Source organism: Phalangium opilio, unplaced genomic scaffold (assembly GCF_054372755.1).
Source record: "Phalangium opilio isolate 3A_F unplaced genomic scaffold, DU_Popi_V2 ptg001170l_1, whole genome shotgun sequence".
Lineage (NCBI taxonomy): Eukaryota > Metazoa > Arthropoda > Arachnida > Opiliones > Phalangiidae > Phalangium > Phalangium opilio.
Genome location: NW_028324255.1, coordinates 9,345,587 through 9,359,533, shown reverse-complemented (window position 1 = coordinate 9,359,533; position 13,947 = coordinate 9,345,587). Strand labels below are relative to the sequence as shown.

General features: G+C 38.9%; 28 non-coding genes across 28 annotated transcripts; all 28 read right to left on the bottom strand.

Annotated features, from left to right (window-relative positions):
• Positions 1 to 173: 173 nt before the first annotated feature.
• TRNAK-UUU (transfer RNA lysine (anticodon UUU)) lies at positions 174 to 252 on the bottom strand. The gene has a single exon. It is a non-coding gene; the product is annotated as a tRNA-Lys (tRNA).
• Positions 253 to 711: 459 nt separating this feature from the next.
• TRNAK-UUU (transfer RNA lysine (anticodon UUU)) lies at positions 712 to 784 on the bottom strand. Its single transcript has one exon. It is a non-coding gene; the product is annotated as a tRNA-Lys (tRNA).
• A 286-nt stretch (positions 785 to 1,070) lies between these two features.
• On the bottom strand, positions 1,071 to 1,143 carry TRNAK-UUU (transfer RNA lysine (anticodon UUU)). Its single transcript has one exon. It is a non-coding gene; the product is annotated as a tRNA-Lys (tRNA).
• Positions 1,144 to 1,249: 106 nt separating this feature from the next.
• Positions 1,250 to 1,322, bottom strand: TRNAK-UUU (transfer RNA lysine (anticodon UUU)). The gene has a single exon. It is a non-coding gene; the product is annotated as a tRNA-Lys (tRNA).
• Positions 1,323 to 1,429: 107 nt separating this feature from the next.
• Positions 1,430 to 1,502, bottom strand: TRNAK-UUU (transfer RNA lysine (anticodon UUU)). Its single transcript has one exon. It is a non-coding gene; the product is annotated as a tRNA-Lys (tRNA).
• A 285-nt stretch (positions 1,503 to 1,787) lies between these two features.
• On the bottom strand, positions 1,788 to 1,860 carry TRNAK-UUU (transfer RNA lysine (anticodon UUU)). Its single transcript has one exon. It is a non-coding gene; the product is annotated as a tRNA-Lys (tRNA).
• Positions 1,861 to 2,327: 467 nt separating this feature from the next.
• Positions 2,328 to 2,400, bottom strand: TRNAK-UUU (transfer RNA lysine (anticodon UUU)). Its single transcript has one exon. It is a non-coding gene; the product is annotated as a tRNA-Lys (tRNA).
• Positions 2,401 to 3,227: 827 nt separating this feature from the next.
• Positions 3,228 to 3,300, bottom strand: TRNAK-UUU (transfer RNA lysine (anticodon UUU)). The gene has a single exon. It is a non-coding gene; the product is annotated as a tRNA-Lys (tRNA).
• A 287-nt stretch (positions 3,301 to 3,587) lies between these two features.
• TRNAK-UUU (transfer RNA lysine (anticodon UUU)) lies at positions 3,588 to 3,660 on the bottom strand. Its single transcript has one exon. It is a non-coding gene; the product is annotated as a tRNA-Lys (tRNA).
• Positions 3,661 to 3,767: 107 nt separating this feature from the next.
• On the bottom strand, positions 3,768 to 3,840 carry TRNAK-UUU (transfer RNA lysine (anticodon UUU)). Its single transcript has one exon. It is a non-coding gene; the product is annotated as a tRNA-Lys (tRNA).
• Positions 3,841 to 3,947: 107 nt separating this feature from the next.
• Positions 3,948 to 4,020, bottom strand: TRNAK-UUU (transfer RNA lysine (anticodon UUU)). Its single transcript has one exon. It is a non-coding gene; the product is annotated as a tRNA-Lys (tRNA).
• Positions 4,021 to 4,667: 647 nt separating this feature from the next.
• TRNAK-UUU (transfer RNA lysine (anticodon UUU)) lies at positions 4,668 to 4,740 on the bottom strand. Its single transcript has one exon. It is a non-coding gene; the product is annotated as a tRNA-Lys (tRNA).
• Positions 4,741 to 5,387: 647 nt separating this feature from the next.
• On the bottom strand, positions 5,388 to 5,460 carry TRNAK-UUU (transfer RNA lysine (anticodon UUU)). Its single transcript has one exon. It is a non-coding gene; the product is annotated as a tRNA-Lys (tRNA).
• A 647-nt stretch (positions 5,461 to 6,107) lies between these two features.
• TRNAK-UUU (transfer RNA lysine (anticodon UUU)) lies at positions 6,108 to 6,180 on the bottom strand. Its single transcript has one exon. It is a non-coding gene; the product is annotated as a tRNA-Lys (tRNA).
• A 287-nt stretch (positions 6,181 to 6,467) lies between these two features.
• Positions 6,468 to 6,540, bottom strand: TRNAK-UUU (transfer RNA lysine (anticodon UUU)). Its single transcript has one exon. It is a non-coding gene; the product is annotated as a tRNA-Lys (tRNA).
• A 107-nt stretch (positions 6,541 to 6,647) lies between these two features.
• Positions 6,648 to 6,720, bottom strand: TRNAK-UUU (transfer RNA lysine (anticodon UUU)). The gene has a single exon. It is a non-coding gene; the product is annotated as a tRNA-Lys (tRNA).
• A 107-nt stretch (positions 6,721 to 6,827) lies between these two features.
• Positions 6,828 to 6,900, bottom strand: TRNAK-UUU (transfer RNA lysine (anticodon UUU)). Its single transcript has one exon. It is a non-coding gene; the product is annotated as a tRNA-Lys (tRNA).
• Positions 6,901 to 7,367: 467 nt separating this feature from the next.
• On the bottom strand, positions 7,368 to 7,440 carry TRNAK-UUU (transfer RNA lysine (anticodon UUU)). The gene has a single exon. It is a non-coding gene; the product is annotated as a tRNA-Lys (tRNA).
• A 467-nt stretch (positions 7,441 to 7,907) lies between these two features.
• Positions 7,908 to 7,980, bottom strand: TRNAK-UUU (transfer RNA lysine (anticodon UUU)). Its single transcript has one exon. It is a non-coding gene; the product is annotated as a tRNA-Lys (tRNA).
• Positions 7,981 to 8,627: 647 nt separating this feature from the next.
• Positions 8,628 to 8,700, bottom strand: TRNAK-UUU (transfer RNA lysine (anticodon UUU)). Its single transcript has one exon. It is a non-coding gene; the product is annotated as a tRNA-Lys (tRNA).
• A 287-nt stretch (positions 8,701 to 8,987) lies between these two features.
• Positions 8,988 to 9,060, bottom strand: TRNAK-UUU (transfer RNA lysine (anticodon UUU)). Its single transcript has one exon. It is a non-coding gene; the product is annotated as a tRNA-Lys (tRNA).
• A 107-nt stretch (positions 9,061 to 9,167) lies between these two features.
• TRNAK-UUU (transfer RNA lysine (anticodon UUU)) lies at positions 9,168 to 9,240 on the bottom strand. Its single transcript has one exon. It is a non-coding gene; the product is annotated as a tRNA-Lys (tRNA).
• Positions 9,241 to 9,887: 647 nt separating this feature from the next.
• Positions 9,888 to 9,960, bottom strand: TRNAK-UUU (transfer RNA lysine (anticodon UUU)). Its single transcript has one exon. It is a non-coding gene; the product is annotated as a tRNA-Lys (tRNA).
• A 647-nt stretch (positions 9,961 to 10,607) lies between these two features.
• Positions 10,608 to 10,680, bottom strand: TRNAK-UUU (transfer RNA lysine (anticodon UUU)). The gene has a single exon. It is a non-coding gene; the product is annotated as a tRNA-Lys (tRNA).
• A 647-nt stretch (positions 10,681 to 11,327) lies between these two features.
• On the bottom strand, positions 11,328 to 11,400 carry TRNAK-UUU (transfer RNA lysine (anticodon UUU)). Its single transcript has one exon. It is a non-coding gene; the product is annotated as a tRNA-Lys (tRNA).
• A 647-nt stretch (positions 11,401 to 12,047) lies between these two features.
• On the bottom strand, positions 12,048 to 12,120 carry TRNAK-UUU (transfer RNA lysine (anticodon UUU)). Its single transcript has one exon. It is a non-coding gene; the product is annotated as a tRNA-Lys (tRNA).
• Positions 12,121 to 12,767: 647 nt separating this feature from the next.
• TRNAK-UUU (transfer RNA lysine (anticodon UUU)) lies at positions 12,768 to 12,840 on the bottom strand. Its single transcript has one exon. It is a non-coding gene; the product is annotated as a tRNA-Lys (tRNA).
• Positions 12,841 to 13,487: 647 nt separating this feature from the next.
• TRNAK-UUU (transfer RNA lysine (anticodon UUU)) lies at positions 13,488 to 13,560 on the bottom strand. The gene has a single exon. It is a non-coding gene; the product is annotated as a tRNA-Lys (tRNA).
• Between the last annotated feature and the right edge of the window lie 387 nt (positions 13,561 to 13,947).

Here is a 13,947-nt window from a genome sequence, read left to right as displayed (position 1 = left end):
GAACAAGGAGTCGAACCCTGGACCGTGGTTTGAAGCCTAACGCTCTACCGACTGAGCTATCCGAGCTGAAACGAAATGAACTCCCGTAATAATTGGGATTAGAATTTCAATAATTTTACTGGAAATTAAATGATCTGAAGTTTAAATTATTGATGATTCTTCAAAAACACAGTCGCTCGAACAGGGACTCGAACCCTGGACCGTTAGGTTAAAAGCCTAACGCTCTACCGACTGAGCTATCCTGGCTCAAGCGAGGTGAACTCCCGTAATAATTGGGATAAGAATTTCAATAATTTTACTGGAAATTAAATGATCTGAAGTTTAAATTATTGATGATTCTTTAAAAAAAGAGTCGCCCGAAAAAGGAGTCGAACCCTGGACCGTGGTTTGAAGCCTAACGCTCTACCGACTGAGCTATCCGAGCTGAAACGAAATGAACTCCCGTAATAATTGGGATTAGAATTTCAATAATTTTACTGGAAATTAAATGATCTGAAGTTTAAATTATTGATGATTCTTCAAAAACACAGTCGCCCGAACAGGGACTCGAACCCTTTACCGTTAGGTTAAAAGCCTAACGCTCTAGCGACTGAGCTATCTGGGCTCAAGCGAAGTGAACTCCCGTAATAATTGGAATAAGAATTTCAATAATTTTACTGGAAATTAAATGATCTGAAGTTTAAATTATTGATGATTCTTCAAAAACAGAGTCGCCCGAACAGGGACTCGAACCCTGGACCGTTAGGTTAAAAGCTTAACGCTCTACCGACTGAGCTATCAGGGCTGAAACGAAATGAACTCCCGTAATAATTGGGATTAGAATTTCAATAATTTTACTGGAAATTAAATGATCTGAAGTTTAAATTATTGATGATTCTTCAAAAACACAGTCGCCCGAACAGGGACTCGAACCCTTTACCGTAAGGTTAAAAGCCTAACGCTCTACCGACTGAGCTATCTGGGCTCAAGCGAGGTGAACTCCCGTAATAATTGGAATAAGAATTTCAATAATTTACTGGAAATTAAATGATCTGAAGTTTAAATTATTGATGATTCTTCAAAAACAGAGTCGCCCGAACAGGGACTAGAACCCTGGACCGTTAGGTTAAAAGCCTAACGCTCTACCGACTGAGCTATCCGGGCTCAAGCGAGGTGAACTCCCGTAATAATTGGAATAAGAATTTCAATAATTTACTGGAAATTAAATGATCTGAAGTTTAAATTATTGATGATTCTTCAAAAACAGAGTCGCCCGAACAGGGACTAGAACCCTGGACCGTTAGGTTAAAAGCCTAACGCTCTACCGACTGAGCTATCCGGGCTCAAGCGAGGTGAACTCACGTAATAATTGGAATTAGAATTTACATAAATTTAATGAAAGTGAAATGATCTGAAGTTTAAATTATTGACGATTCTTTAAAAACAGAGTCGCCCGAACAGGGACTCGAACCCTGAACCGTTAGGTTAAAAGCTTAACGCTCTACCGACTGAGCTATCCGGGCTGAAACGAAATGAACTCCCGTAATAATTGGGATTAGAATTTCAATAATTTTACTGGAAATTAAATGATCTGAAGTTTAAATTATTGATGATTCTTCAAAAACACAGTCGCCCGAACAAGGAGTCGAACCCTGGACCGTGGTTTGAATCCTAATGCTCTACCGACTGAGCTATCCGAGCTGAAACGAAATGAACTCCCGTAATAATTGGGATTAGAATTTCAATAATTTTACTGGAAATTAAATGATCTGAAGTTTAAATTATTGATGATTCTTCAAAAACACAGTCGCCCGAACAGGGACTCGAACCCTGGACCGTTAGGTTAAAAGCCTAACGCTCTACCGACTGAGCTACCCGGGCTCAAGCGAGGTGAACTCCCGTAATAATTGGAATAAGAATTTCAATAATTTTACTGGAAATTAAATGATCTGAAGTTTAAATTATTGATGATTCTTCAAAAACAGAATCGCCCGAACAGGTACTCGAACCCTGGACCGTTAGGTTAAAAGCCTAACGCTCTACCGACTGAGCTATCCTGTCTCAAACGAAGTTAAATCCCGTAATAATTGGAATTAGAATTTACATAAATTTATTGAAAGTGAAATGATCTGAAGTTTAAATTATTGATGATTCTTCAAAAACAGAATGGCCCGAACAGGTACTCTAACCCTGGACCGTTAGGTTAAAAGCCTAACGCTCTACCGACTGAGCTATCCGGGCTCAAGCGAGGTGAACTCACGTAATAATTGGAATTAGAATTTACATAAATTTATTGAAAGTGAAATGATCTGAAGTTTAAATTATTGACGATTCTTTAAAAACAGAGTCGCCCGAACAGGGACTCGAACCCTGGACCGTTAGGTTAAAAGCCTAACGCTCTACCGACTGAGCTATCCGGGCTGAAACGAAATGAACTCCCGTAATAATTGGGATTAGAATTTCAATAATTTTACTGGAAATTAAATGATCTGAAGTTTAAATTATTGATGATTCTTCACAAACACAGTCGCCCGAACAGGGACTAGAAACCTGGACCGTTAGGTTAAAAGCCTAACGCTCTACCGACTGAGCTATCCGGGCTCAAGCCAGGTGAACTCCCGTAATAATTGGGATAAGAATTTCAATAATTTTACTGGAAATTAAATGATCTGAAGTTTAAATTTTTGATGATTCTTCAAAAACCGAGTCGCCCGAACAGGGACTCGAACCCTGGACCGTTAGGTTAAAAGCCTAACGCTCTACCGACTGAGCTATCCTGTCTCAAACGAAGTTAAATCCCGTAATAATTGGAATTAGAATTTACATAAATTTATTGAAAGTGAAATGATCTGAAGTTTAAATTATTGATGATTCTTCAAAAACAGAATGGCCCGAACAGGTACTCTAACCCTGGACCGTTAGGTTAAAAGCCTAACGCTCTACCGACTGAGCTATCCGGGCTCAAGCGAGGTGAACTCACGTAATAATTGGAATTAGAATTTACATAAATTTATTGAAAGTGAAATGATCTGAAGTTTAAATTATTGATGATTCTTCAAAAACATAATGGCCCGAACAGGTACTCTAACCCTGGACCGTTAGGTTAAAAGCCTAACGCTCTACCGACTGAGCTATCCGGGCTGAAACGAAATGAACTCCAGTAATAATTGGGATTAGAATTTCAATAATTTTACTGGAAATTAAATGATCTGAAGTTTAAATTATTGATGATTCTTCAAAAACACAGTCGCCCGAACAGGGACTAGAACCCTGGACCGTTAGGTTAAAAGCCTAACGCTCTACCGACTGAGCTATCCGGGCTCAAGCCAGGTGAACTCCCGAAATAATTGGGATAAGAATTTCAATAATTTTACTGGAAATTAAATGATCTGAAGTTTAAATTTTTGATGATTCTTCAAAAACCGAGTCGCCCGAACAGGGACTCGAACCCTGGACCGTTGGGTTAAAAGCCTAACGCTCTACCGACTGAGCTATCCTGTCTCAAACGAAGTTAAATCCCGTAATAATTGGAATTAGAATTTACATAAATTTATTGAAAGTGAAATGATCTGAAGTTTAAATTATTGATGATTCTTCAAAAACACAGTCGCCCGAACAGGGACTAGAACCCTGGACCGTTAGGTTAAAAGCCTAACGCTCTACCGACTGAGCTATCCGGGCTCAAGCGAGGTGAACTCCCGTAATAATTGGAATAAGAATTTCAATAATTTTACTGGAAATAAAATGATCTGAAGTTTAAATTATTGATGATTCTTCAAAAACAGAATGGCCCGAACAGGTACTCGAACCCTGGACCGTTAGGTTAAAAGCCTAACGCTCTACCGACTGAGCTATCCGGGCTCAAGCGAGGTGAACTCACGTAATAATTGGAATTAGAATTTACATAAATTTATTGAAAGTGAAATGATCTGAAGTTTAAATTATTGACGATTCTTTAAAAACAGAGTCGCCCGAACAGGGACTCGAACCCTGGACCGTTAGGTTAAAAGCTTAACGCTCTACCGACTGAGCTATCCGGGCTGAAACGAAATGAACTCCCGTAATAATTGGGATTAGAATTTCAATAATTTTTCTGGAAATTAAATGATCTGAAGTTTAAATTATTGATGATTCTTCAAAAACACAGTCGCCCGAACAAGGAGTGGAACCCTGGACCGTTAGGTTAAAAGCCTAACGCTCAACCGACTGAGCTACCCGGGCTCAAGCGAGGTGAACTCCCGTAATAATTGGAATAAGAATTTCAATGATTTTACTGGAAATTAAATGATCTGAAGTTTAAATTATTGATGATTCTTCAAAAACAGAATCGCCCGAACAGGTACTCGAACCCTGGACCGTTAGGTTAAAAGCCTAACGCTCTACCGACTGAGCTATCCTGTCTCAAACGAAGTTAAATCCCGTAATAATTGGAATTAGAATTTACATAAATTTATTGAAAGTGAAATGATCTGAAGTTTAAATTATTGATGATTCTTCAAAAACAGAATGGCCCGAACAGGTACTCTAACCCTGGACCGTTAGGTTAAAAGCCTAACGCTCTACCGACTGAGCTATCCGGGCTCAAGCGAGGTGAACTCACGTAATAGTTGGAATTAGAATTTACATAAATTTATTGAAAGTGAAATGATCTGAAGTTTAAATTATTGACGATTCTTTAAAAACAGAGTCGCCCGAACAGGGACTCGAACCCTGGACCGTTGGGTTAAAAGCCTAACGCTCTACCGACTGAGCTATCCGGGCTGAAACGAAATGAACTCCAGTAATAATTGGGATTAGAATTTCAATAATTTTACTGGAAATTAAATGATCTGAAGTTTAAATTATTGATGATTCTTCAAAAACACAGTCGCCCGAACAGGGTCTAGAACCCTGGACCGTTAGGTTAAAAGCCCAACGCTCTACCGACTGAGCTATCCGGGCTCAAGCCAGGTGAACTCCCGTAATAATTGGGATAAGAATTTCAATAATTTTACTGGAAATTAAATGATCTGAAGTTTAAATTTTTGATGATTCTTCAAAAACCGAGTCGCCCGAACAGGGACTCGAACCCTGGACCGTTAGGTTAAAAGCCTAACGCTCTACCGACTGAGCTATCCTGTCTCAAACGAAGTTAAATCCCGTAATAATTGGAATTAGAATTTACATAAATTTATTGAAAGTGAAATGATCTGAAGTTTAAATTATTGATGATTCTTCAAAAACAGAATGGCCCGAACAGGTACTCTAACCCTGGACCGTTAGGTTAAAAGCCTAACGCTCTACCGACTGAGCTATCCGGGCTCAAGGGAGGTGAACTCACGTAATAATTGGAATTAGAATTTACATAAATTTATTGAAAGTGAAATGATCTGAAGTTTAAATTATTGACGATTCTTTAAAAACAGAGTCGCCCGAACAGGGACTCGAACCCTGGACCGTTAGGTTAAAAGCCTAACGCTCTACCGACTGAGCTATCCGGGCTGAAACGAAATGAACTCCCGTAATAATTGGGATTAGAATTTCAATAATTTTACTGGAAATTAAATGATCTGAAGTTTAAATTATTGATGATTCTTCAAAAACACAGTCGCCCGAACAGGGACTAGAACCCTGGACCGTTAGGTTAAAAGCATAACGCTCTACCGACTGAGCTATCCGGGCTCAAGCCAGGTGAACTCCCGTAATAATTGGGATAAGAATTTCAATAATTTTACTGGAAATTAAATGATCTGAAGTTTAAATTTTTGATGATTCTTCAAAAACCGAATCGCCCGAACAGGGACTCGAACCCTGGACCGTTAGGTTAAAAGCCTAACGCTCTACCGACTGAGCTATCCTGTCTCAAACGAAGTTAAATCCCGTAATAATTGGAATTAGAATTTACATAAATTTATTGAAAGTGAAATGATCTGAAGTTTAAATTATTGATGATTCTTCAAAAACATAATGGCCCGAACAGGTACTCTAACCCTGGACCGTTAGGTTAAAAGCTTAACGCTCTACCGACTGAGCTATCCGGGCTCAAGCGAGGTGAACTCACGTAATAATTGGAATTAGAATTTACATAAATTTATTGAAAGTGAAATGGTCTGAAGTTTAAATTATTGACGATTCTTTAAAAACAGAGTCGCCCGAACAGGGACTCGAACCCTGGACCGTTAGGTTAAAAGCCTAACGCTCTACCGACTGAGCTATCCGAGCTGAAACGAAATGAACTCCCGTAATAATTTTGATTAGAATTTCAATAATTTTACTGGAAATTAAATGATCTGAAGTTTAAATTATTGATGATTCTTCAAAAACACAGTCGCCCGAACAGGGACTAGAACCCTGGACCGTTAGGTTAAAAGCCTAACGCTCTACCGACTGAGCTATCCTGGCTCAAGCGAGATGAACTCCCGTAAAAATTGGAATAAGAATTTCAATAATTTTACTGGAAATTAAATGATCTGAAGTTTAAATTATTGATGATTCTTCAAAAACAGAATGGCCCGAACAGGTACTCGAACCCTGGACCGTTAGGTTAAAAGCCTAACGCTCTACCGACTGAGCTATCCGGGCTCAAGCGAGGTGAACTCACGTAATAATTGGAATTAGAATTTACATAAATTTATTGAAAGTGAAATGATCTGAAGTTTAAATTATTGACGATTCTTTAAAAACAGAGTCGCCCGAACAGGGACTCGAACCCTGGACCGTTAGGTTAAAAGCTTTACGCTCTACCGACTGAGCTATCCGGGCTGAAACGAAATGAACTCCCGTAATAATTGGGATTAGAATTTCAATAATTTCACTGGAAATTAAATGATCTGAAGTTTAAATTATTGATGATTCTTCAAAAACACAGTCGCCCGAACAGGGACTAGAACCCTGGACCGTTAGGTTAAAAGCCTAACGCTCTACCGACTGAGCTATCCGGGCTCAAGCCAGGTGAACTCCCGTAATAATTGGGATAAGAATTTACATAATTTTACTGGAAATTAAATGATCTGAAGTTTAAATTTTTGATGACTCTTCAAAAACAGAGTCGCCCGAACAGGGACTCGAACCCTGGACCGTTAGGTTAAAAGCCTAACGCTCTACCGACTGAGCTATCCTGTCTCAAACGAAGTTAAATCCCGTAATAATTGGAATTAGAATTTACATAAATTTATTGAAAGTGAAATGATCTGAAGTTTAAATTATTGATGATTCTTCAAAAACAGAATGGCCCGAACAGGTACTCTAACCCTGGACCGTTAGGTTAAAAGCCTAACGCTCTACTTACTGAGCTATCCGGGCTCAAGCGAGGTGAACTCACGTAATAATTGGAATTAGAATTTACATAAATTTATTGAAAGTGAAATGATCTGAAGTTTAAATTATTGATGATTCTTCAAAAACACAGTCGCCCGAACAGGGACTAGAACCCTGGACCGTTAGGTTAAAAGCCTAACGCTCTACCGACTGAGCTATCCGGGCTCAAGCCAGGTGAACTCCCGTAATAATTGGGATAAGAATTTCAATAATTTTACTGGAAATTAAATGATCTGAAGTTTAAATTTTTGATGATTCTTCAAAAACCGAGTCGCCCGAACAGGGACTCGAACCCTGGACCGTTAGGTTAAAAGCCTAACGCTCTACCGACTGAGCTATCCTGTCTCAAACGAAGTTAAATCCCGTAATAATTGGAATTAGAATTTACATAAATTTATTGAAAGTGAAATGATCTGAAGTTTAAATTATTGATGATTCTTCAAAAACAGAATGGCCCGAACAGGTACTCTAACCCTGGACCGTTAGGTTAAAAGCCTAACGCTCTACCGACTGAGCTATCCGGGCTCAAGGGAGGTGAACTCACGTAATAATTGGAATTAGAATTTACATAAATTTATTGAAAGTGAAATGATCTGAAGTTTAAATTATTGACGATTCTTTAAAAACAGAGTCGCCCGAACAGGGACTCGAACCCTGGACCGTTAGGTTAAAAGCCTAACGCTCTACCGACTGAGCTATCCGGGCTGAAACGAAATGAACTCCCGTAATAATTGGGATTAGAATTTCAATAATTTTACTGGAAATTAAATGATCTGAAGTTTAAATTATTGATGATTCTTCAAAAACACAGTCGCCCGAACAGGGACTAGAACCCTGGACCGTTAGGTTAAAAGCATAACGCTCTACCGACTGAGCTATCCGGGCTCAAGCCAGGTGAACTCCCGTAATAATTGGGATAAGAATTTCAATAATTTTACTGGAAATTAAATGATCTGAAGTTTAAATTTTTGATGATTCTTCAAAAACCGAATCGCCCGAACAGGGACTCGAACCCTGGACCGTTAGGTTAAAAGCCTAACGCTCTACCGACTGAGCTATCCTGTCTCAAACGAAGTTAAATCCCGTAATAATTGGAATTAGAATTTACATAAATTTATTGAAAGTGAAATGATCTGAAGTTTAAATTATTGATGATTCTTCAAAAACATAATGGCCCGAACAGGTACTCTAACCCTGGACCGTTAGGTTAAAAGCTTAACGCTCTACCGACTGAGCTATCCGGGCTCAAGCGAGGTGAACTCACGTAATAATTGGAATTAGAATTTACATAAATTTATTGAAAGTGAAATGGTCTGAAGTTTAAATTATTGACGATTCTTTAAAAACAGAGTCGCCCGAACAGGGACTCGAACCCTGGACCGTTAGGTTAAAAGCCTAACGCTCTACCGACTGAGCTATCCGAGCTGAAACGAAATGAACTCCCGTAATAATTGGGATTAGAATTTCAATAATTTTACTGGAAATTAAATGATCTGAAGTTTAAATTATTGATGATTCTTCAAAAACACAGTCGCCCGAACAGGGACTAGAACCCTGGACCGTTAGGTTAAAAGCCTAACGCTCTACCGACTGAGCTATCCTGGCTCAAGCGAGATGAACTCCCGTAAAAATTGGAATAAGAATTTCAATAATTTTACTGGAAATTAAATGATCTGAAGTTTAAATTATTGATGATTCTTCAAAAACAGAATGGCCCGAACAGGTACTCGAACCCTGGACCGTTAGGTTAAAAGCCTAACGCTCTACCGACTGAGCTATCCGGGCTCAAGCGAGGTGAACTCACGTAATAATTGGAATTAGAATTTACATAAATTTATTGAAAGTGAAATGATCTGAAGTTTAAATTATTGACGATTCTTTAAAAACAGAGTCGCCCGAACAGGGACTCGAACCCTGGACCGTTAGGTTAAAAGCTTTACGCTCTACCGACTGAGCTATCCGGGCTGAAACGAAATGAACTCCCGTAATAATTGGGATTAGAATTTCAATAATTTCACTGGAAATTAAATGATCTGAAGTTTAAATTATTGATGATTCTTCAAAAACACAGTCGCCCGAACAGGGACTAGAACCCTGGACCGTTAGGTTAAAAGCCTAACGCTCTACGGACTGAGCTATCCGGGCTCAAGCCAGGTGAACTCCCGTAATAATTGGGATAAGAATTTACATAATTTTACTGGAAATTAAATGATCTGAAGTTTAAATTTTTGATGACTCTTCAAAAACAGAGTCGCCCGAACAGGGACTCGAACCCTGGACCGTTAGGTTAAAAGCCTAACGCTCTACCGACTGAGCTATCCTGTCTCAAACGAAGTTAAATCCCGTAATAATTGGAATTAGAATTTACATAAATTTATTGAAAGTGAAATGATCTGAAGTTTAAATTATTGATGATTCTTCAAAAACAGAATGGCCCGAACAGGTACTCTAACCCTGGACCGTTAGGTTAAAAGCCTAACGCTCTACTTACTGAGCTATCCGGGCTCAAGCGAGGTGAACTCACGTAATAATTGGAATTAGAATTTACATAAATTTATTGAAAGTGAAATGATCTGAAGTTTAAATTATTGACGATTCTTTAAAAACAGAGTCGCCCGAACAGGGACTCGAACCCTGGACCGTTAGGTTAAAAGCCTAACGCTCTACCGACTGAGCTATCCGGGCTGAAACGAAATGAACTCCGGTAATAAATCGGATTAGAATTTCAATAATTTTACTGGAAATTAAATGATCTGAAGTTTAAATTATTGATGATTCTTCAAAAACACAGTCGCACGAACAGGGACTAGAACCCTGGACCGTTAGGTTAAAAGCCTAGCGCTCTACCGACTGAGCTATCCGGGCTCAAGCCAGGTGAACTCCCGTAATTATTGGGATAAGAATTTCAATAATTTTACTGGAAATTAAATGATCTGAAGTTTAAATTTTTGATGATTCTTCAAAAACACAGTCGCCCGAACAGGGACTCGAACCCTGGACCGTTAGGTTAAAAGCCTAACGCTCTACCGACTGAGCTATCCTGTCTCAAACGAAGTTAAATCCCGTAATAATTGGAATTAGAATTTACATAAATTTATTGAAAGTGAAATGATCTGAAGTTTAAATTATTGATGATTCTTCAAAAACAGAATGGCCCGAACAGGTACTCTAACCCTGGACCGTTAGGTTAAAAGCCTAACGCTCTACTTACTGAGCTATCCGGGCTCAAGCGAGGTGAACTCACGTAATAATTGGAATTAGAATTTACATAAATTTATTGAAAGTGAAATGATCTGAAGTTTAAATTATTGACGATTCTTTAAAAACAGAGTCGCCCGAACAGGGACTCGAACCCTGGACCGTTAGGTTAAAAGCCTAACGCTCTACCGACTGAGCTATCCGGGCTGAAACGAAATGAACTCCGGTAATAATTCGGATTAGAATTTCAATAATTTTACTGGAAATTAAATGATCTGAATTTTAAATTATTGATGATTCTTCAAAAACACAGTCGCACGAACAGGGACTAGAACCCTGGACCGTTAGGTTAAAAGCCTAGCGCTCTACCGACTGAGCTATCCGGGCTCAAGCCAGGTGAACTCCCGTAATAATTGGGATAAGAATTTCAATAATTTTACTGGAAATTAAATGATCTGAAGTTTAAATTTTTGATGATTCTTCAAAAACACAGTCGCCCGAACAGGGACTCGAACCCTGGACCGTTAGGTTAAAAGCCTAACGCTCTACCGACTGAGCTATCCTGTCTCAAACGAAGTTAAATCCCGTAATAATTGGAATTAGAATTTACATAAATTTATTGAAAGTGAAATGATCTGAAGTTTAAATTATTGATGATTCTTCAAAAACAGAATGGCCCGAACAGGTACTCTAACCCTGGACCGTTAGGTTAAAAGCCTAACGCTCTACCGACTGAGCTATCCGAGCTCAAGCGAGGTGAACTCACGTAATAATTGGAATTAGAATTTACATAAATTTATTGAAAGTGAAATGATCTGAAGTTTAAATTATTGACGATTCTTTAAAAACAGAGTCGCCCGAACAGGGACTCGAACCCTGGACCGTTAGGTTAAAAGCCTAACGCTCTACCGACTGAGCTATCCGGGCTGAAACGAAATGAACTCCGGTAATAATTCGGATTAGAATTTCAATAATTTTACTGGAAATTAAATGATCTGAAGTTTAAATTATTGATGATTCTTCAAAAACACAGTCGCACGAACAGGGACTAGAACCCTGGACCGTTAGGTTAAAAGCCTAGCGCTCTACCGACTGAGCTATCCGGGCTCAAGCCAGGTGAACTCCCGTAATAATTGGGATAAGAATTTCAATAATTTTACTGGAAATTAAATGATCTGAAGTTTAAATTTTTGATGATTCTTCAAAAACACAGTCGCCCGAACAGGGACTCGAACCCTGGACCGTTAGGTTAAAAGCCTAACGCTCTACCGACTGAGCTATCCTGTCTCAAACGAAGTTAAATCCCGTAATAATTGGAATTAGAATTTACATAAATTTATTGAAAGTGAAATGATCTGAAGTTTAAATTATTGATGATTCTTCAAAAACAGAATGGCCCGAACAGGTACTCTAACCCTGGACCGTTAGGTTAAAAGCCTAACGCTCTACTTACTGAGCTATCCGGGCTCAAGCGAGGTGAACTCACGTAATAATTGGAATTAGAATTTACATAAATTTATTGAAAGTGAAATGATCTGAAGTTTAAATTATTGACGATTCTTTAAAAACAGAGTCGCCCGAACAGGGACTCGAACCCTGGACCGTTAGGTTAAAAGCCTAACGCTCTACCGACTGAGCTATCCGGGCTGAAACGAAATGAACTCCGGTAATAATTCGGATTAGAATTTCAATAATTTTACTGGAAATTAAATGATCTGAAGTTTAAATTATTGATGATTCTTCAAAAACACAGTCGCACGAACAGGGACTAGAACCCTGGACCGTTAGGTTAAAAGCCTAGCGCTCTACCGACTGAGCTATCCGGGCTCAAGCCAGGTGAACTCCCGTAATAATTGGGATAAGAATTTCAATAATTTTACTGGAAATTAAATGATCTGAAGTTTAAATTTTTGATGATTCTTCAAAAACACAGTCGCCCGAACAGGGACTCGAACCCTGGACCGTTAGGTTAAAAGCCTAACGCTCTACCGACTGAGCTATCCTGTCTCAAACGAAGTTAAATCCCGTAATAATTGGAATTAGAATTTACATAAATTTATTGAAAGTGAAATGATCTGAAGTTTAAATTATTGATGATTCTTCAAAAACAGAATGGCCCGAACAGGTACTCTAACCCTGGACCGTTAGATTAAAAGCCTAACGCTCTACCGACTGAGCTATCCGGGCTCAAGCGAGGTGAACTCACGTAATAATTGGAATTAGAATTTACATAAATTTATTGAAAGTGAAATGATCTGAAGTTTAAATTATTGACGATTCTTTAAAAACAGAGTCGCCCGAACAGGGACTCGAACCCTGGACCGTTAGGTTAAAAGCCTAACGCTCTACCGACTGAGCTATCCGGGCTGAAACGAAATGAACTCCGGTAATAATTCGGATTAGAATTTCAATAATTTTACTAGAAATTAAATGATCTGAAGTTTAAATTATTGATGATTCTTCAAAAACACAGTCGCACGAACAGGGACTAGAACCCTGGACCGTTAGGTTAAAAGCCTAGCGCTCTACCGACTGAGCTATCCGGGCTCAAGCCAGGTGAACTCCCGTAATAATTGGGATAAGAATTTCAATAATTTTACTGGAAATTAAATGATCTGAAGTTTAAATTTTTGATGATTCTTCAAAAACACAGTCGCCCGAACAGGGACTCGAACCCTGGACCGTTAGGTTAAAAGCCTAACGCTCTACCGACTGACCTATCCTGTCTCAAACGAAGTTAAATCCCGTAATAATTGGAATTAGAATTTACATAAATTTATTGAAAGTGAAATGATCTGAAGTTTAAATTATTGATGATTCTTCAAAAACAGAATGGCCCGAACAGGTACTCTAACCCTGGACCGTTAGGTTAAAAGCCTAACGCTCTACCGACTGAGCTATCCGGGCTCAAGCGAGGTGAACTCACGTAATAATTGGAATTAGAATTTACATAAATTTATTGAAAGTGAAATGATCTGAAGTTTAAATTATTGACGATTCTTTAAAAACAGAGTCGCCCGAACAGGGACTCGAACCCTGGACCGTTAGGTTAAAAGCCTAACGCTCTACCGACTGAGCTATCCGGGCTGAAACGAAATGAACTCCGGTAATAATTCGGATTAGAATTTCAATAATTTTACTGGAAATTAAATGATCTGAAGTTTAAATTATTGATGATTCTTCAAAAACACAGTCGCACGAACAGGGACTAGAACCCTGGACCGTTAGGTTAAAAGCCTAGCGCTCTACCGACTGAGCTATCCGGGCTCAAGCCAGGTGAACTCCCGTAATAATTGGGATAAGAATTTCAATAATTTTACTGGAAATTAAATGATCTGAAGTTTAAATTTTTGATGATTCTTCAAAAACACAGTCGCCCGAACAGGGACTCGAACCCTGGACCGTTAGGTTAAAAGCCTAACGCTCTACCGACTGAGCTATCCTGTCTCAAACGAAGTTAAATCCCGTAATAAT